Source organism: Diabrotica undecimpunctata, chromosome 1, assembly GCF_040954645.1.
Source record: "Diabrotica undecimpunctata isolate CICGRU chromosome 1, icDiaUnde3, whole genome shotgun sequence".
In the NCBI taxonomy this organism is placed as follows: Eukaryota; Metazoa; Arthropoda; class Insecta; order Coleoptera; family Chrysomelidae; genus Diabrotica; species Diabrotica undecimpunctata.
The window spans coordinates 122,815,030-122,837,616 of NC_092803.1; the positions used below are offsets into that span (position 1 = coordinate 122,815,030).

At 31.9% G+C, this 22,587-nt stretch overlaps 1 protein-coding gene across 4 annotated transcripts in view; it reads right to left on the reverse strand.

Annotated features, from left to right (window-relative positions):
- Mf (myofilin) overlaps nucleotides 1-22,144 on the reverse strand; it is an 80,362-nt gene extending 58,218 nt beyond the window's left edge. For 2 of the 4 annotated variants that reach the window (XM_072519374.1, XM_072519365.1), the window contains exon 1: nucleotides 21,986-22,144. The gene's annotated coding sequence lies outside the window, so the exon portion shown is untranslated. Of the gene's footprint in view, nucleotides 1-3,127; nucleotides 3,269-21,912; nucleotides 21,935-21,985 lie in introns of those variants that run through there. The other 2 variants (XM_072519372.1, XM_072519367.1) reach the window with 2 other exon arrangements.
- Nucleotides 22,145-22,587: the final 443 nt, after the last annotated feature.

Genomic DNA, 22,587 nt, shown 5'->3' on the forward strand with positions numbered 1-22,587 from the left:
AATAATAAAAGTGCAAAAAACAAGATGATATTGGTACGTAATGAGAAAAGATATTGGGACATATCCTCTTAAGGGAGTGATAACGGATAATACTGGATAAAGATAAAGATGCTAACTGAAGCAATAACAACTGTAAAATGATAAAAATAATAAAAAAGTAGTTTTTAACATAAAAAAAAGCAATAAACACGTATTATATTGGAATGTTTTTCATACAGTAGCCACGAATGATACATAAACTTTTAAAATTATAAAGTCCTGCGTCATACCCAAGTATTTCTCAAAATGTATAATTAGACTATAGCAAATATGCATGTACGTCAGACTTGTTTATTTTAGTTTTAAATAAAAATCATGTTTAACACGTGTGTTTATAAAAGATAGAAAATAGAAATTGTGTTCAATAATTTCTCTGATTACCAGCCATCGAGATAGATCCTAAATACTGAAAATTTGTTTATAATTTTTTTAGTGACTTTTAAACACAAAATATCAAGAAACCTAATAGTCCACAATTAGTAATGGACCTTTTTGGATTTTCCTCCTGCTCCCTTTCCTCCCCCTGTGGATGCTATGGACGTTCTTTCTGGATAACTGCACAGAATTTGTTAATGTACCGTTAAAATCATTGCAATCAAATACTCATTCAGGGTATTCTTTACGAAAATTACCTTGTATTCTGGAATTGAATACTGACACTAATAATTTATTTTTATATTATTATTTAAAGCATCAATAATGACAAAATATTAACTAATATTAGATATTATTTAGTATAAAATAAAATTTAAAACTAACTTTATCTACTGATATGACAAATAATTCATGGTTTTTGTAAACGATATAATAGAATTCAAACGTTGACACTTAGTTTTAAGGAACTAGTGTTTTGTTTCTACACTTTTTAAACTAATGAACCAAAAAAAAGAATAAAATTGGGCACACAAATTGCAGGATATGCAGACGACCTTCAGCAGTAGAATGTAACAATAACAAAACTTGTATTGAAAACCTTCATAAAGGACGTAAAAGTGAGAAGACTGAATATAATTAACAAAAAAAGTAAATGCTTCTCGAGAAGTATATATCGATGTTCAAGACCAATTATTGTAAATTAAATAACAAGACAGAAAATTGTTGTATGAATACAATATATGGCATATGTATACAATATATGGCAAGGCAATATTGTATGAATATAATAGTAGATAATACACGCTGATAAAGAGCAAAGAAGGTGAAATCGTAATTGTATTTTTGAATTATGTAAGGATTTATTAAATCTTAAGTGACTACTTTGAGCAAAACTGTTATCATCGGAACTAATTATCAACTTAATGTACCACTACAATTGGATAATTCTCTTTTTTTTGGCATTGTCCGTGTGCCTGAAAAAACGTCAACAAAAACATTAAAAAAAGTTTAAACAGATTAACAAACTTTTTTATCATAGAATGTGAACTGACTCACATCCATGTAAACTATCAAAATAAGAATAGTAAACTTTACTAATATTCTCCTGTTACGCCTGTTATCGTCCTACTACTTCATATAGATATAAGCTTAGTTGTGAGCCCGAATAGCAAATATTGTCAGAAAAATCGATTATTTCTAAAAGAAATGCAAATCTTCAAACAAAAGATTTTAAGAAGAATATTCGTGGAATGTATGGTAATCTGTGGAAATGGGATTTGGAGAAGAAAATATAACTTTGAGATATTTAAGAAATATAAAAAATAGCAAATGACAATCGGATAATCTTTAATGGATTAACTCAACTGAAATTGGGGTTCATTTCAAGAAAATAAATAATATCAAAATGTCAGAAGAAAATATCTTTCGAAAAATATTATTATCAATTCCTATGGGAAATTTAAGTCTGGTGGATCAAATTGGCAATGGCTGGTTATGGACATGCGACGGCTAGAAGCCTTTGAAATGTGGCTTTATCACAGAATGTTCAGAATATCATGGACACAACACATTACGAACCAATCTAACAGTATTAAACAGCATAAATAGAGAGTTAGAACTTATAACAACGATTAAGAAAAGAAGGACCTCGTAGATAGGCCACATAATAAGAAATGGCAAATATAACCTGCTACGAATAATAACTAAAGGGAAGATAGAAGGCTGAAGTGGAGTAGGCAGAAGAGCCATGTCATAGCTTCGATATATCAGAACTTGGACGGACATGAACGTTCAACAATTATTAAAAGTGGCATAGAATAGAGAACATTTTGATATAGTGATCACAAATCTCCAGTAATGGAATAGACCAGAAAAAGAAGAAGGTAATAGACAGGAATAAATGGTAAAACTGGCTGAAAAAGGCTCAAGTAGAACTGTAGTACTGACCATGATAAAAAATTGAAGTTTCCAAAGATTACTAAAATACAAAAACATCAACTTAGCTATATAGGGCAGCGAGCTGACTTCTTATGACCTAAACAACAAGAACAATATAGTTCAGAAAAGGGAATAGTTAAAAACATTAAATAGAGGTAAAGATAAACTAATAATTCTAAAAGTTTTATAAGATACGAACTCAAATGAGATGAGAAGATATAATGATCCAAAAAAAGGAAATGTGAAACAGATGGGAACTACAGCTGAGATAAGATAAGATAAATACGTAGAATATGGGCAAATGATTCTTCATTCAGCAGGATTATACTAGCTCACAAAGTGCAGATTATCAGAACGTAGAAGTTTCAGATCTACCAGAATATATATTTACTACAAACAAAATATCATTTAAATACTAAAGACATAATTAAACAATTATCTGAAAGAAAATTTGGATTATATTTTAGTAGGTAGAAATCGTTTCCGGATTATTGTACATACTCAATAGAATCAATTTTAAACTCGTTCACATCAATAATACGTAGACATTTACAGTTAGTATTTAGTGCCATTTACATTAAATTAATTTGTTAAATCTAGCGCCCGTACTATAATACATTCGACAAGTAACTTTTCTGTTGCAGCATTCAGGTGGAATCTCACATAGTGTTATTTATAGAAAAACTACCTGTTACCGTTCACATTGTTAAACATTTTGTGCTAGAATTAGAATTTTTGGGGGTTAATTTTTCGGTTAGTGATAAATATATCTTGCCTCTCGTTTTAGCTGATAACAGCCAAGTAAATGCAAACGAACATAATTCCCAGAAAATACACGATCAACGCTGATATTTCTGAGACTGGTATCATGGCCATCACATCGGATTGGATCGGTTTCGTACTAATTTGGGTCGATGGATTTTTCAACTGGCGTACTGCTCTATTTTCGACACCGTATATTCCCCTCTCCCCGTGATGTGTTTGGTCTCTGTGGCCCACTCGAGAGTCAATTAGATTTGTTGTATTTGCCACCCACTTGACGACTCTTGAAGTTATTTTTAGGGAGATTTGCTACAGATTTTTGCGGATCAAGGTAAGGTTTCCAGTTGGTTGCTCCAGATTAAAATTATGACGAAACTCCATTGAGATGAAATGATTACTGTGTATTGGTGCACCTCTTAGGTTGCATATTGTTTACAAGGTGGATAACTCTGTTTAAATTAACTTTAAACTGAATTTCATAATATAACATAAAGTATTAAAACATTACACTGTTTTTATTTTCCACAAAATATATTCAACTTGACATGCTCCGAAGAAACATCAGTTTTGCTGAAAAATGATAGTTTTATAATAACTATTTTTGTGTGCAAAAACATGTATACTTTAACAGACTAAATAACAGCGAATTCCATAAATAGTTTATGGTAAATTAGGTAGAGCTTCAAGAAGATCCGTATGTTAATATTATATGATATTATAGACATATTATTAGAATATACGGAAATGGAATAAAAGACAACCAGAAAAAAAGGAATATTGATAGGAAAAAAAGAAAAAGAAAGCAGACTATACAAAGCCTACTGTAAAAATTACTGAGTGATGAGTAGAAATAAGAATGGAACAAAAATATTAAAACAATTGATCATTATTCTGAAGAGGCTGATGTTTTAGCAAAGCAGTCATGATGACAGTATTCTATTTTATTTTGTTATTAAAAAACCTAAAATAGAGGGCTGCATATTATTTCGAAGACTACTTAACCTTAGAATTTTGTGGCCAGTAAAAACAGTGGCCACTTAACAGAGTAAGAAATATGGATTAAGAATGATTAAATTTAACAAAAAGGCGAAGACGCTTGATAAAACCAAAAATAAAAGAATAGACACCTTAATCTTAAAAAATATGAAAAAACATAGATATGAAAAAACAATACTAATACCTAGTATCGAACCCTTCTTTTCTTAATATTAAAATATTGGTCCAAAATTTAAATCATTAAAACAGCGTATGTGACGAATTGGCACATATGGTATTGAAAAAAATACTTCAAATACTTTGGACAGATTTTATAAACAGACGAAACTAAAGACATTCTTCGGAGACCTCAGAATGATACAAAAAAAGTAGATAAATATAGATCTTCATTTGATACTGGCGACGACTGACAATAGTTTAAAAGCTGATAGATTAACCTAGAAACATCACTAGCTGTGAATATTTTAGAAATAATTTAATTTGTAAGGGAATTCAAACAATGAGAATCATCTTTACACCATTCATTTCGCTGGGATCAATTACTAGAAATTATGGCTAAAAGGTTTGTTTAAAACATATGAGGCATATCCGTAAACTAAACAAAAACCCAATACAATGTGCATTGAGAACGCAACAGTAAATGAGTCCATACTCACAATCTTAAGTAGTTTTTATTATCTAATGATGTTAAATTTTGGGCTACCGGTTTCAAGGCTTACCATATATGCCTCATAATCAGGCCACAGTACGTTAGTCTTATTTGTATTAAAAACTACAAGCTAAAACAACATAAAACAAACAATGGACAACTGAAACACAATAAAATGATAATAAATAATAGCAAATATTATAGTGGGACGTTAGTGCCATTGGATGTAACCAATCTAATGGAAACTGTACCATATAGTCAGTCAGTAGTTAGTATATGGTATATTATAGGGGTATTATTTTAAAATTGAATTATACTTACAACATCAACATCATTAAATAATAAACACTACTTAAGATTGTGAGTATTGCTTCATAGACTCACATTAGCAACCTTTTAATCATTTGAAAACAATAAAATTAATAAAGAAAAGACAGTTAAGATTTAATTTCACGTACACGCCCTCTATAGGGCGTTTTTCCCGTCGACAAACGTTCCATATTATACAATACGTGCTCCAGATTCAAAACCTAGGTTCCGAATCCATATACAGAATACAACTTTAGATTTGAACCAGGGTCTAGATCTACAAGTTATAAAAAGCTCATGTAAAGAAAATGTATACCACAAGAAAGTAACTTTAAAAAATTATCTACAATTCAGTATCCAGAATGGTAAATTTTGAAGTTAAAATGTAATTGTAAGATTGTAATTTTATAATATTAAATGTTAAATCGAATAAATTAATTTTTACATACGGTACTGAAAGTTAAGCGGTTAAAAAGAGCAAAAAATAAAAAGTACACGTTATAGAAATTAGACAGATTCGATAGTGATTAGTGAAGTAATCAAGAGGTTTGACAATAATTGATGTTAAAATAACCTTCTCAACATCATAATTGTGTATATAGTATAGAAAAATAAATACCAATAAGAAGAATCGCTAAATGCCAACAAATATATCATTGTAAAAATTGAGAGGCTCGTATATCATAAGGAAAACACAAAAGTGTCATGAATAGTATTTATTGCTCGTAGCTTAGGTCTGATAATTTTTAATGACCAGATTATCTATCGCCTATCATTCTAACTATTTTTTCTAATTAAACATTCCCTAATAATTTTTATTTAGAATACGTTATTAATACATTACCACCTACCGTGAACAGAATAAAAATAATACATGGCAGGAAAAGCGCTGTAAAAACCTCATAATACCGCACAGGAAACATAATTCTAATAATAACAAGAAACTTTTAAGCTAAGAAGAACTTTTAAATAATAATTGAAGAATTGATCATAATTAAATGCGAAACTTTCAGTTCAATTGTTGTTTGTTTGGGTTTATATGACTGTGGACACTGAATTTATTCGCCAAATTAAATTAAATTAATTAATTTGAACTAAAATTTGCTTTGCAAATAGTGCTTTGCTTATATTTCTTCCTTTTCTAATTTTTTTCTTTATATCCTTTTATCTTTCTTGATATCATTTATTATATTATGACTCTAATAAATATTTCACTACATTCTGGTTCTTTCTCTTCTGTTCCCTTCCCTTCTTCACGTGCCATATCAGAATTGTCCGACGTTGGAATAATTGTCTTGCATTTGATATCTGAATCCATTCACGAATGTTTTTTAACCAAGAAACATGTTTTCTTTCTACGCCTTAAAGGCCTTCTATTTTACCTTTAAGGATCACTTGTAGTATTCTATATCGATTTTTCCTCATTATAGGTCCCAAATTAGACATTTTTCCGTGTTTAACAATCTTTAGAAATTCTCTATCTATGTTTACTCTCCTTAGTACTTCCTCATTAGATTTTCTTGCTGTCCAAGATATCTTCAGCCTACGTCTATGAATCCACATGTCCAATGCTTCAATTCTATTCATGCTTGATTCTTTTAGTATCCACACTTCTGCTCCATACAAAAGTACAGACCAAATATAGCATTTAACCATTCTTTGTCTTAGTTCTACAATGAGATGATTATTACAAAGTATTGTCTTAATTTTCATAAAAGTAGTTTTAGTCATTGCTATTGTTACGATAAATATGACTCATATTTAACCTGTAAACATTTTATTATTCTAACAAGTATTTTCTAGTAGGTTCTCCGATCCGCTAAAGACTTGTCCGGCGTTCCATCCTATTCGAGAAGGGTCAGCACAGATCGCCGTCCGAATTCGAGGGGACTCCAGAATAATGGCTATTTTATATATATAGAGGAAATTTTTATTTGAAAACAAGTAAGTCTGAATAGTTGTATCGAGTTCGAATTGTAACGCGGAAATTTAGTATATAAATTAGAATCGTGTAAATAGTGTAAATAAATTATTGTAAGACTTTATATAAATTAAATAAAGACTTTAATAAACTGTGTTAATAAAGTGTAAGAACATTTTATAATAAATAAAGTTAATAAATCAGATTAATAAACTTAGTTCACTATTCTGCTTTTTATTTCTATGTCTGGATCTAGTTGGATCGTTTTGAAGTCCGTTCTTACGTACTGTCCCCTAATGTTATATATTAGGTATATTTATAATTATTTCTATTATCCATTTTGTGAAATTACCTTCTATGTTTATAAACGTCAGTTATCAGTCTTTTACTGATAAAAAAAAAGATTGTATACAAGGAATGTTTTCTATACATATTTCTATTGCTTGCATTTTTTGTTTACTATTTTTAAGTATTGCAGAGATAAACTAAAAAAAAAATGGGGAAAGACAACTGCCCTAATTAACTCCTTTCTTATATTAGACCTCGGATTTCTGCCTTCGAAATAATGTTTTTTTTAAATCTGGACGTAGCTGGTATGGTACACCAGTCATTGCATTTAATTTTCGAATGAGATAACGTGAAGTATTTTTCACCATTCATGATCAAAACTTTGTTGGCTGTAAAATAGTGTCTTCTTAAGCACGACAATATGATTCTGCACAAGTGGTCTGCAGTATATTTTGGGGATTTTTTTCGTTTTTAATACTTAAGTCCTTTTCTTCTTAGTTCTCGACTAACAGTCATGTGATTTACATGGAATCTACGACTTAATTTTCGAGTCGATTTTCCTAATTGGTGTTTTGCGGTTTCCACCAACCTATGTGACTGGGCATTACTAAATGCTTTAGATCATTCGCTTTTTGGAAGCTTTTGACCTCTAAATAAAATTACAATTTTACGTTTTGGCAACCGTTTACCTGAATTTTACACAGATTTTCGGATATCCAGTTTGTATACTATTAATTTCTTAATATTTCACAAATATAATATGACATATTGAAGTTTGACAATTATCCAAAATTTGTTTCCAATGGCGACTAGATGCGAAGTTATTTAGGACTAATTATCAGACAATGAATTTTTCCCAAAATCTTTCGTTACATATGTTAAGGTGTATAAACAAAAATAGTAAAAATATTGAGTGCAACAGATAGTGATTACTAGTAAAGGAATGAGATGATGGTCCAAAAAAAATTTGTAAACAGAAAAGTAAACAATGTACATGTTAATGTTAATATGGATATTCAAATATGTGTCAATAGCATCATTTATATTAACTTTAGAAAATAATTTTATTTTCCCCCAATTTCAAGGATGAATCCTGTCCACTATACCAAAGAGGCTTTAAACTAAATATAATAATTTAACTGTGGTCATCAGATCAGCGTTCGTAAAGATGAACTCTCTTTTCAGAAGTCACGATTTACCAGTTAGTACCAAAATCTCTAGTATCAGATACTTTGTATTTTCTACATTATTATACGGTGTAGAGGCATAAACGCTCTCTTAAGCTTCTTTAGGAAATTCGAGGCCTTCATAATGTGGTGTTACAATCGCATCTTACGAATTTCATGGGTGGATCGTATGAGTAATATTGAGGTCCTACGTAGAATGGGTAAGGAATGCGAGTTCACTAACACAATCAAAGAGCGCAAATTAGAATATATTTGCCATGTTATGAGAAATGAACACAAATATGGCTTATTGCAAATTATTCTTCACGGCAAGGTATTTGGAAAGAGAGAACCAGGGAGAAGAAGAATATCTTGGCTTCAAAACCTAAGGAAGTGGTTCAATACGTCTACAACCGGACTATTCTGAATAGCTGCAAGTAAAGTTAGGATAGCTATGCTGATCGCCAACATCCGAAACGAATAGGCGCCGTAAGAAGAAGAACTGTCATTCTGTTTAACTTCATTTTGCACTTCGCGTTGCTCGTCAGTTTGACTTGGTCGTATATTTTGTTTGACTTGTAGCATTAACTTAAGTTGCTATGTCTAATTGGTGGAATTTAAAAAGATTAAAGAACATCACTGCTCAATAAATTAGATTAACATAGTTGTTAGACGACATTTACATCGTGTCAAACGCGAAATTGTTAAATGCGCGAAATGTAAACAATTGTTGAATTTTCCGTATTTTTTCAATGTGTTGTGCAATTTTCTTAAATTTTCTTTCTGTAAGAACCTTTTTCAAAATAGAAAATTTAAAAAGAAAGATGAATGAAATCGGTAAAGTCGGTCTCAAGTTATGGCTGAAAAAGTATGTTTTTCAGTATAAATTGATGTAATTACATATTTAAATATGGTTTTTAGTTGTGAAAAACCTTTTTAATAACTGTTTTCGAAATATAAATTCTCAAAAATAAAGTTATTTTACTCTTGAGCAAAATTCATATCCCTCTTGCAACGTAACGTTTAATGACATTCAGTTTACGCGAAATATTGGTACGAACTTCTGATTTTTTTGCGTACTCTGTAGCTTGTTAAAATAATATGTTTTGCGAATCTTGCGTGGAAACTAATTTTGACGGAGCGTGGATATTATATTCGCTATAACGTTAACCAATGTAGGGCATGGTATGCCAAACCAAACTCCGAAAACGATTCAAAAATAGACCTCCCAAAATTAGATCCAACGGCCTCCACACTTTTGCTATTCGGCTCGTCTTGTCTCGAATAAATTACAACTTGTAAGATATTTCTTAATTATTTAAAGCAAAAAGCGGTGCATTTAAAAAAATTCAAATTATTTTGTTGTAATTCAAATAGATGTATAATGACTGCATCCTAAATACCTAAATATACGTTGTTTGTGTATATAAATTATTTTAAACGTCACCTTGATATTTGAAACACCTGCTGATATTTATAATGTCAAATGATTAACATCACTAAGTACCTATATCTTTAGTAACTACATTTTTTTATCTTTTCATTTTATTCTCAAATCCGATGTTCTTATTAGTTTTGCGTTTCGTTTTGCGTTGTCTGTCCATATCACTCTCTCGGATTTCTTCTGATGTGTCATTGAGGTCCACTTTGTAATTTTAAATTATTTCTGGTGTTGACGTTCTCATTATAATGACCTATTTATTTTAATCATTTTGCTTTTATGCGAGTTTTGCAATTCAGTGCTTCTTTACTTTAGTAACATAGTCAAAAGAATTTTTAGGTCATTTCTTTTTTATTGTTCGTTGCGCTTGTCAAGAACGTCCAGGGAGAGAGAAAGAACGTCGCTTTGAGGAGAAGGTTTACCTACCTGTTGAATCAAGACAGGAAAGAGTCTCCTCCACAGACGCTTAAACCTATTCAAAAGCCACAAAGATAAATGTATAGTATACACAAAAGATGTTTCAGATGATAGCGTGGAAAATTTTATAACACCAAACGACCAAATTATATTTAAAAAGTCAGTCGAATTTTATCAAACCTCAGGGAAATTCAATACGAAAATATCTCCAAACAGAACTAAGTGTATAGGCTTTACAAAAATATACATCAGACGCAAGGTAATTATAAATAAACATCTATTAAACTTCTTATTCTTTTTTTTTATATAGATATGACTCTGTCTGTTTATCAATGTGCGTCCAGTAAGTTGTCGTTCCATCGTTTTCGTGGTCTTCTACTGATCGTCTTCGTATTGGGGAACCGTCTCTTGCTGTCTTTACTACTCTATGTGTTGTCATTCAGCTTATATGATTCCATTCTACTCTTCTATTTCTTACCCAGTTCTTGATGTTCTCCACCTTGCATCTACGTAATATATCTGTACTTCTAGCTCTGTCCCATAGTGTCTTACCATCAATTTTTGTAAGTGTTTTCATCTCTTGGTCTTTCAGGTCTTGTTTCTCTGCCGCGTATGTCATTATTGGTCTGATGACTGTTTTGTAAATTCTGCCTTTCATTTCTTTCCCGATATTTTTATTTCTCCATATTGTTTCATTCAAGTAGTCTGCGGCTCTGTTCGCTCTATTCACTTGATCTTCCACTTCAGTTTCAAGCTTTCCGTAGCTAGATAATGTGATGCCTAGATATTTAAACTCCATCACTTGTTCTATTATCCGACCTTCCAGCTCCAATTTACATCTTAGTAAATTTGCTGTTGTAACCATGCATTTTGTCTTTTTTGGGGAAATTAACATGTTAACCTATTAAACTTAGTCAAGAAAGTCAGATATAGAAAATAAAAAGAAAGCGAGAACCTGCTTGCATTAAAAATCATTAAACAATAATTAAAATACAAGAGAAGTCTCATTTAATAATTCGCTACCAAATTCTCTTTAGGATGTAGCAGCAGTAAGGAATATCCACTACCGTATGCAACTGGATCAAAGTAATGCTGGAAAATAGGTTGATTCTAACAAATTGCAATGAGGGGAGTTTGTGACCAAAACAGCCAAAAGTTGTCCACAGGGTGCAGTGCTTTCTCCCCTCCTGTGGTAACTATTGATGGTTGACTTAATTTATCTCCTTGACGTACAGGGGGTGGAAGTGCAGGCCTATGCGGATAATTTAGTTAGTATGATAAGAGGAAAATACGACAATGTCCTTTTCAGCCCACTCCAAATAACAATAAATATCCTTATTAGGTGGTGCGATAGGAATAAACTCTCTATCAATTTTAGTTAAACTGTAGTAGCTAGCAGTTTCACAAGGAGAGGAAACCTAGTTAACATCTAGATACCCGCTCGTTATGTAGAAACTGTCATAGAGGCGAATGAGGTCAAATATCTAGGAATAATACTAGATAGGCAACTTATATGGAACGCCCACCTGGAAAGAATATCCCTTTGGACATGTCGAAGGATATGTGGAAAATCCTGGGAAAGGGAACCAAAATAAATGTACTGGCTATATATGACTGTAGACTTAGACCTATTATTAGTCTGGAGCATAAGTATGGTGGTCTAACTGTCAACAAAAGACCACCAGAAATAAGCTGAATAAGCTCAATGACAAGCATACTGAATCATAACAGGAACGATGTCTACTACACCAACCGCTTCCATTGAGGCCATGCTTGACCTCCCTTTATTGCATATATAGATGAAGAAGAAAGGGAAGGTAGGAGCTTGCAAAAGACGAATGAGATGCCAGGAAGCAGGGCGAAAGGATTCAGGTATCAAATCTGGAGAAATAATAAAAAATCATCCAGAGTTGGAAGTGGCACCAGATGCAGTGTAACCTAAGTATAATTTTAAAAAGTGGCTTACTGTTGTCTTTGCCAGGAACGACGACATTTATTACGGGAATCATTTATTGTTTATGGGAATATCTGTGAATTATCGTAGATCTCCTAAGAGGACACTGTCGCTTCAAGGAGCGTATGAACGCAATCGGACTGGCAGGAAGTGTGGATTGCAGATTTTCTACGCTGAAGACAAAACGAGGAACACTTTCTGTGTAACTGCCCAGGGTTTGGTGTACGATAAGGCTCAATATATTTGAGCATTATCTATGGTAAAGACCACAATAAACTTTGTTAAAAATGCTGGAATTTAACAATTTTAACCTAGGAATGAGCCGCAATAGACCTCTTAAGCAAGTGGAAGAGTGGTTAAGTACCCACTCATATTAAACCTAACCTAATCTCAAATCTATAAAAATCTTATGTAATAATACAGTCGGAGAATTTAATATATTAGTTGTATTATTTGGTTAGTGTTATTTTTAAATTTTCTCTTATGATCAATTTTGATGATGAGGAGTAACATAAGAAGATACAGTATCACCAAAACTATTTACAGCTAAACTGGAAGACATTTTTAAGTAACTGGACTGAGAAAATAAGGGAATCTGGATTAAGCCCAAACCTGCAAAAGCCTGGAGGCGATGATCTATGTGCTACCTTCAGATTCTCTAAAAAAGAGACTGAAAAAAACTTTAGCAAAAAACTAATGTCTAACTAACCATAAAATGAACTTACTGCCGAAATAAGGATTCGTGTAATAATGAACGGCCTTTGGAAGGCTTTCATACTTATTAAAGGATAAAATTATACCACTAAAACCAAAATTCAATTATAGCATAGAGAAGATAATAAAGACTCAGAGAGCCACAGATTATTTGTATCTCACTTAAAAATCACAAAATTAAGGAAGTAATTCGAAATAGGACAGAAGAGTAAAGACACTGCTGAATAGGCAAATAAGTTAAAATGGAAATGACCTGGACAAAGTGAATATCTCGATAATGGCAAATAAATTAAATAAGAAAATAAGGAACTGGAGAACTTATGTAACCAATAGACCAGGAGGAAGAACTTAAATGCATTGGAATGACGATTTCAAACGATTACAAGACCATTGAGGAAAATACTTCCATATAATATTAGGTGTGAATCGAGAGAACTGGGAGAGAAAATCTAGCAATATAATCAATGTTGGTTCCCTTTCCCATCGCTTTCTATGTTTTTCCATGGTAGTTTTTCTGAACGTCCATGTTTATCATTTGTATATAATATAATCAAAAGAATGTGCTGCTTGAGAGTTTTATTTGTTGAGACTACAAATATTTTTTACTTTTCTGTATGTAGCTTTATTTAATTTTATTATCGATCACAAACATATGTATTTATTAATTGTTTCGATTTATTTTTGTTTATTAGAAATCTCAAAAAATTTAAGGTACATCATGGATAAAAACCTATTATTGTACTTGACACATCTATGTACCATATTAATATCAAGTAAAATTGTGCTGTACTTATCAAAACGTTGTAGTTAGATGCTGCGACACATCCTAAATGAAATATATCCTAGATCCTAGTGAAAGTCACTTTAAATGATGTTTTCGCTTGTCTCTATACATGGTTTGATGCAGTTATGAAGCAAACTTGATATTTCGTTTTAACATTGGACTGCGGACTGCATTTGCAAGAAGTACCAGTAAAGAGAAAATTACAAAAAAGAGCAGAGAAACAACCAAAAGATTGTGGTTGACTACTGCTCTACTGGAATTGAAGATAGAAGTGGTTCCTATGGATGGAAGGAAGTCGACACATGGATGGTATTTTGGGACACCGTTAGAGGGCAAAATTTGAGTCTCCGGGTCGATAAGGAGTCTGAGGTAGAATTGAAAAAGCTTGGGAATACTAATGAATCGGAGCATGTGAGCAAATTCGTGCTAAAAAGAAAAACTTATCGGAGGCAATAAGCTGAACATCCAAAAGATTAGGAAACTAATTATAGGTTTATCCGACACTTAAATTGAAATCTGTATATTTTCTTGATCTAATCCATGTAGCCAGAAAGAATTGTTAAACTTTCCATATCCAAGCTGACTTTTATCTAGAACATTTGATTTCTTATTGGAGTTTGTTGAAAGGGCAGGATTTGGTATAAATTCTTGAAAACCTCACCTTGTGGTTAGAAGAAAAATAAAAAACCTTTAAAATATATGAAATCGAAGAATTTTTTAGTACAATACTTACGTGGACAAGCATTACATTAACTTAAGCAGACATTCTCTTTTTTCTAGAAGCGTACTTAAAAATTCTTAGTGACAAAGATATTTTAAAAGTTGTCTTAACCTAAAGTCACATTTTAACTCAATTTGTATCATAATATAATTATTACATTACAAAGAATCTTAAGAATCATTATACCATAGTATTACTAGCATTATAAATATTACTTTTCAAACTGTCAAAAAACTTAAGAGACACTACGAAATGAAAATTTAAGCCACTTATGCAAAGCGAAGGAAAAAATAGGTGGACCAAGAACAAGATTTAAATGAGACCAGTACATAAACCTAATGACTGAAAATAGGGTCAATAAATAGCTATCAATAATTGCCAGTTGGTAGGCGCTCAACCGGAAGACACTCACAAGACAACCGATGCATAACCCGATGGATGAACAGGTATAAATGCATATAAAGAACATTAAGGATATATATATATATATATATATATATATATATATATGAACATACCAAGTAATAAAAAAAATATGTATTATGGACCAAAAAATAGTTTTTAATATTTTGCTTAAATGTAACTCTAACAGTTAATTATTGCGAATTGATTAACCAATTTTAATTGAATTAAAAAAAATAGACTGCTTGGTGCCTGACATTGCGATCATTGTTCTCTCGTGTATTTGTTTTTACTATACGTATCTCACACGGTAAACACATGTCCAAAGCGTAATGTTTTCTATTTATGACATCGTTGGGTTTAATTTAGAAACTATTTTAGAAAAAGAAAGTGACACAAGGAAGTGCGGTTTAAGTATGTTCCAGGTTAGGTATCTCAAAACTAACAAAACTGCAGTTCTGGCCTATATAATTTTTTTTAATGATAGGGATGAGAATTTGGTTAGGTTAATATATTATTGTCTAATATTACATTATTATTGTTTCCTCAAATAATTTCAGATCTTAATTAATAAACTTTAAAAAAAAGTGTAAAAAGTTATATCATTTACTCTCAGACTCCTTTTTATACAATTTATCCATTATAAATTACACTTATGGACCAGGTTATCGAATATTTGTTTATTTTATTATTATTACTAGATTATTGAAATAAAGTTATATCTGTGTCAAAGGCGATTAGATTCAGTTGGTTTACATAAAAAACATATCATTCATAAATATTCGATATGTTTATATGGGATTAAATTACAATTTACTGTAATGAAAATTACATTTTATAATAATTGTTATTTGGCGTTTCGTTTTCGTAGACGAAAACTACTCAATAATCCTAATATATTAGTACTAAAGATAGATTGATATATGCTACACGGAGTGGAAACATGGACTCTCGGAAGTATGAGGCGTATAGAAGCCTTGGAGATGTGGGTTTTTCGAAGGATGCTGAAGATCTCTTGGACAGAGCACGTGACCAACAACGAGGTACTAAGAAGAATGGGTACTGAGAGAGAACTCCTAAATACTGTAAAAAACAGAAAAACGAGTTATCTAGGACATATTTACAGAGGAGAAAAATACAACTTCCTACGACTTATAATGAAAGGGAAAGTGGAAGGAAGAAAAGGTCCAGGAAGAAGAAAATGCTCCTGGTTGAAGAATGTAAGAGACTGGACAGGCATGGACACACATTCGATACTAAGAACAGCTCAAGATAGAGAGCAACTTGCTGTAGTTATAGCCAACCTTCAGTAATGGAGAAGGCACCTTAAGAAGACGAAAATATAGATTACTAGCAATCCTCCAAGGTAAACTATTCGGAAAGCGAGGAATGGGTAAACGTTTATCATGGTTAAAAAAAACCTGAGGAATTGGTTCTCTATAACAACAACTAATCTATTTAAAGCCAGCCAATAAAATTATTATAGCCAGAGTGATCACTAATATTCGAAACGAATAGGCACAAAAAAAAAAGAAGAAGACTCAACAGGTTTTAGCAACTACTGAATCAAAATTATGGATTTTGAGATAATAGTTTACTGTTGATAGAAAATCATAAAAGCAATGTTATCATTAAATGTTCTTTAACTGTAATAATTATAAACCTATATTTTTTGAGTAATTTTTGCTAAATCATCCTGAAGGTTTTAAACTTTTTATTAAAAGTAATTACTTTTGTCATTGCTGGCCTAATAACCTAGAAAATTGTATAAGCAACTCGAGAGCAACTACAGAATCAGTCAGTCTAGAAAGTAGAAGGCCTAATAAATCATACTTACTTTTATAATTTTTTGGAAATGGCGTTTATTAGATGGAAGGAGATGGAAATCGAAACGTCAAAATAAAGCAAAGACATCTCTTTTTTTGTCTCCATCTTGCACTTAAATTTTCAGCATAATTATGATACTTTCGTCTTTGTTTTCGTATGAGTTTTCCTCTTATTTAGCAATCAATTGAATTTTACTTTAAAATTTTGTATACATTATATTTTTACTCTATTCTTCGATTTGTTATGACTCGTATTATGTCAAACCGGCTGTTAGGGTTTACATCCTTCATCGTACGTTATAGCAAATATAATTTTCCTCATTTCTTATATATTTAATTTACTCCTATGTTTTGATTTCATTTATTATATGTACAATCGTTTTCACTCAGGTTTCTTGTTTGAAAATTACTAGTATCTGGCATAGACAAATAATACAAAATAAACTGACTGCTGCAATATAGTCGCACTCCCTTGGTGCGACAGAGAGAACTGAGGCAAACTAGCCCCTGCATCTCTGTCTAATGGGCCGGGTTTATCGACCACGTGACCTTGCCATTTGTCGGTTAGGTTACGTGGTCGATAAAACTGGAAAATTAAAAAGAGATGCATGTACTGCTTTGCGTCAGTTTTCTCTGTCGCACTGGGAGAACGGGCTGATATTACAATGATCAGTATATCTTGTATTATATGTCTATAATTAAACTAGAAAAATGACGCATATCTGGAGAAAAACGATTTTCTATCTCTTATTAAACATCATTAATTGAGAATATTATGGAACTAATCGTAACCACGTACTGGATTACTATGCGATGAATTCACAGAGAATTAAAAGTAAATTGGCAGAGCCCACAAAAATTAGAAGAGCGCACTAGTCATATTTTAAACAAAGTTTTGAATATGAAAAAAATTTCCGGTCGATAAGTGCCGCATTGATCAAACATGATCGTGTCACCAAAAACATGATCGTGTGACCACTTCTCAGTAATGTTTGGACATTATGAAGCGCAAGAAGACTTTTGGCGTCGATTGGTAACCTTTGATCAAACTTGGATCAACTATTACATACCAGAGAACAGAATAAATGCAGGGTAGTGGAGTGAATGCGTCAAAAGTACTTTAAAGCGGACAAGAGTGGCTCAATGTGTCGGAAAGGTTATGTCCAATGTATTTTGGAATTGTAAAGGCATAATTTTAATTGACTTGAATCTTGAAAAAGGTAAAACTATCAATAGCCAATACTATTATGGAAACAGGAACTTAGTAAGAAATATTGGGAACAGCGAAGAAGACAAACGAAGCAGTTCTCAATAGAGCAGAGGCTACTCGTCAGTTCATTGATAGCGCCAAATCTAGAAAAATAGCATATCTTTAACTTACCATCATCATCCAGCTATCTGCGTCCAAAGTTATACATAGGCCTCCCCTAATTTCTTTCAGCTCGCCATAATGTAATTTTTTTTGCCCCTCATTTATTCTAGCCACATGACCCACCCAGTTCCACTTCAGCCATGCTGTACGCTCTATGACATCTGTGAAGCCTGTCCTTCTTATTTCTTCGCTTCTAACTCTGTCTCTGAAAGTCAGTCCAAGTAGCAAGCGTTCCATTCGTCTTTGGCCTCTCTGAGTTTGGTAGCTGTAGCCTGGGTTAAGGAAAATGTTTAGTCGCCGTACTGGACGTCATGACTGGAAGCCAACATTATTCGAACGTTTTCCTTTTAAAATAATTTGGCGTCTTGCTCTTAAAGATATCTGATAGAGCTCCATATGTGTCCCATGCTAAAGTGATTCTTCTTTGCAGTTAAGCAGTTTGGTTGTCCCTAGAAATTTGGATTTCATGACCTAAGTATTTATATTTATGAACTAATTTCGCTTGGTACCAGATTCGTCATGTATTATGTCTTTCAAAAATTTATGTTCAAACTAACTTCATTACAAGCGGCATCTAACTCAGTAAGCATAGTTCCAATATCTTTAAGTTAGCTGTTATCAGAACAATTTTGTCCGCCAATCGTAGGTGGGAGAGCATTTCGCCGTCGACATTAATTCCTTTACCTTCCAACTCCAATTTTTTGAAAGAATGTTCTAGAACTTCCGTAAAGAGTTTGAAATATAACGTGTCTCCTTGCCTGATTCCTCTTTTAAGTTTTATACATTTTGTATCTTTGTATAGTCTTACGGCCATGGTCCATGGTTGTATTATTGTATAAATTCGCGATAAGTTTAGTGTACCGATAATTTATGCAGCTTTCCTCTAACCCTCTCATTACGCTGTTAATTTCTATCTTAACGTATGCCGAAAGTCTACGAAAGCTAGGAGCAATGTGGAGGTGGTTGTGTTGGTGCCAAAGTTTTTCCTAAAACCTAGGTTGGTAAAAATCTAATTTTGTTTCCAAGCTATTTGTTATTATTCTTGTGAATCACTTGTAGAGGTTTAATGGGCTTATGGGTCGGTAATTCTTGAGGTCTGTTGGATCGCTCTTTTTGTGTAATAAAATGGTAAGTTCACTGTGCCATCTTGTGGTGTTTCACTTTGGTGCAGACATAAGTCGAACAATTTCTTTATATTCTCTAAAAGTATATCTCCTCCAACCTTTACGCCTTCTATAACGGTATTATCTTTGCTCGGCACTTTATTTCTTTTCATTTTCTGTTACTTGCTCATCATGGTTTTCTTAACTTCTGCATAATTCTGTATGGAAATATTTTACTACCCTTGGTAATTCATCTCTACTGGTGATAATATTTCCATCTTTATCCTTTAATTTTAGGACTTATTTTAAATCGTTTGTTGCATTTGTTCACTTTTATGCTTTCGGTTGTCCGACTTAATAGATTTTTGTATTATTTTACTTATCTCTCTAAGTCCATGATAGTCTTTGCTTCTATTACTTTGCATTTTTCTCCTCTCTTCCATTAATGCTTGTGTTTGGGGACTTATTCTTTCGTTATATGATTTCTTTTGGCAGTGTATCTTCTGGCTTTCTTCTATAGCTTCTTTTATAATGTCATTCACGGTGTTGATATTTATGTCTGTATTCTTATTGCTTTCGAGAATGCTGTTGATGTTGAAGTATTATGCTCTGTTCAGGTATGTGTCGATTTCCTTTTGATCATGCGATATCTCTCTAACCCAAGGTCTATTTCTAAAGACGCTTTCACCATTCTGTGGCCGCTAACTGTTAAGCATGTAATGCCGGGAAATAGTATAGTATTCTTTGACTGGTTATAATGCGTAAAATCGAAAAACGCAGGAGAATGGGTAGAAAACAAGCCTCATAGTTTAAGAATATTAGAAAATAGACCGAGATACGGAGAGTAGGACAATTGCTCTCAAGACAGAGAGAGTCTTGGCATGTTAATCGCTATCGTCAAGTGGACTTAATAAGACAGATTAAGAAGAAGATTTTAAATACCACCGTTGTTTAATGGAAACAAGTTTAGAAGCTGCAAGCAAATTTTCATAGAGCAAATTCTACAACTTAAATAAAACTTTAACCAAGGAATGAAATCTATTGATCAACTGTTTTTAGTTTTAATGCTGAAAATTTCTGATTTCCGAACATCGATATTGGCGATTTTTATAATTTAAATATTGCTAGTGACAAAAATATATAAAAATGAGAAAATTGAAAATCTAAAGAAAATATAAAAACAAAATTTTTAAGAAAAATAAATATTTTTAATATTGGTTTCAAAAACCTTGTTGAGTATTCAACCACTACTAAATCATACTTTAACTTAGTATAAGTATAAAGAAATACCTAGTATAAAGAAATAAAATTATATGAAATATATGAGGATACTTTAAAGGTTCAAAAAAATTAACTTAAGCAATATAGAAATCGTAACGAAGTAAGCACAAATTTTTTTGGAATGTTGAAAAGAGGCGAAAATTTTAAAAATTTCAAATTTAGATTGGAAAAAAGCCAAATTTGCCCCCCTTACCATCTTTTTACAGTAGTGGGAGTTTCATATGCAGCATCCTTCTTATGTTTCCAAGAAATGAATCTTATTTGTTCGAAAAAAAACCGTAACTTTGCTTCAAGCTTCAATAGTAAACTAAAATTCTGAGAATATTATCTGATGGAAAAATAGACAATTTATGGATAAAAAATATATTAATGGACGATTGAAGAACTCATCATTAGTCAGCTAATTAGGATAAATACTTTGTTTTAAATCTACACCGTATGCCTATACTTTGTTTTTCTGAAACCATTTGCAAGATAGAAATAAAAAAAAAAATTAATTAAAAGTAGTGTTCTAGCTCCAGCTCTTAGTTTACGAGTAAATGTGCTTTTCTGGTTTTTATGGAATAGAAAATAAATACTTCCTATTTTATAATTGTCCCCACATAATTTTTTGGATTGAATCCGAATCCGCCACCAGTTATTGTACTTGTTACAGTTTTGGCTGCTCTAATCTTCGGATGGATAAATTTTGTAAAAATGGAAAAGTTAGAGTAGTGTAGTTCATTAAAATAGGAGCATAAAGCAACTATATATAATATAAATAAGAATATTACAATCGAAATAAATTTAAAAAAAATTATACTTATATTATGTGTTATATTGTGATTACACGTAGAATAGAAAAATTTCGATAAATTTCAACAAATATATCCAATATGAGTCGCAAAACGGGGTTCGAAACTAGTATTGACCAAAAAAATGGATATTTAATATAAATACAAAATAATGGTCAGTAGGTCAGAAAGCAGAACATTATGGAACCTACAACTGTGGCAAAAAGCATCACAAATCCAATACCGTAGTACATATATATATATATATATATATATATATATATATATATATATATATATATATATATATATATATATATATATATATATATATATATATATATATATATATATATATATATTAATCGGTAATGAAGTTGGTGGGTTTTTTTGCAGTATAGTAAAAGTAGCTGGACCACAAAAAAGGAACTACTTTCCTGTTACAAAATTTTATCTAGCACTGAATGAACACATTTTTGTATTATAAAATTTACGTATTTTGCCCAGAATCCAAAGCAAATCCGATCTGCCAAACCGTATCTGGAGAAACACACTTCAAGCTTTGTTATATAAATAGACAACTCTCAAAGTCAGTGGTTACATAAAGCGTCGTAACGGTTAAAAAAAGATTTCCTCTTCGAAATAATTAATCCTCACTATTTTCTTATCACATATACTTACGAAAATTATGGTAAAAACTTAAAAACTACACTATAAAATCACTTTTTTGTAAAAAAAAGAGTTAGGTACTAACCTAAGTAGAGCGTTAGTGAGTCGAAATCTGCGACTGACGATGTTCGGCACTGACTGCGTTCCCAGAGTGCGTTGATAGCGTCGTAAGGCGTCTCTGGCCGCCAAGGCTATACCGAGAGATGCCTACGTCACGATGTGATGGGGGCGCCGTGTTGTACCCCCTGTAAACGTTACTTGTCGATGCCATTCAAGGCAGATTTTCTGTTTTTTGGAAGCTTACTTTCTTTTGGCAAGGATCCGGAATGAGTATTTTCGTATGTTGATTACCTATTTTGATATTACAAGTAAACATTTGCTGGGACTATTACAGAAATTAGTCAAGAGGAAAAAATTTATTCAAACTCTCATAAACAGTCTAATTATAAATAATTATGTAGGTATTAATGAAATTAGTTGTAAATCAAAAAACAAACAGCGGAGTGGTAACAACACAAAGTCATTTGCATTTGCCATGAAGAAACGACGATAAATTATTCCATTAACTTTTTCTAGTAAACTTATCATGACAAATACACCAAAAAGTAAGACCCTCAAGGATACATGAAAACAAAGACAAGGATAAATTATTCCATTAACTCTTTCTAGTAAACTCATCATGATGGA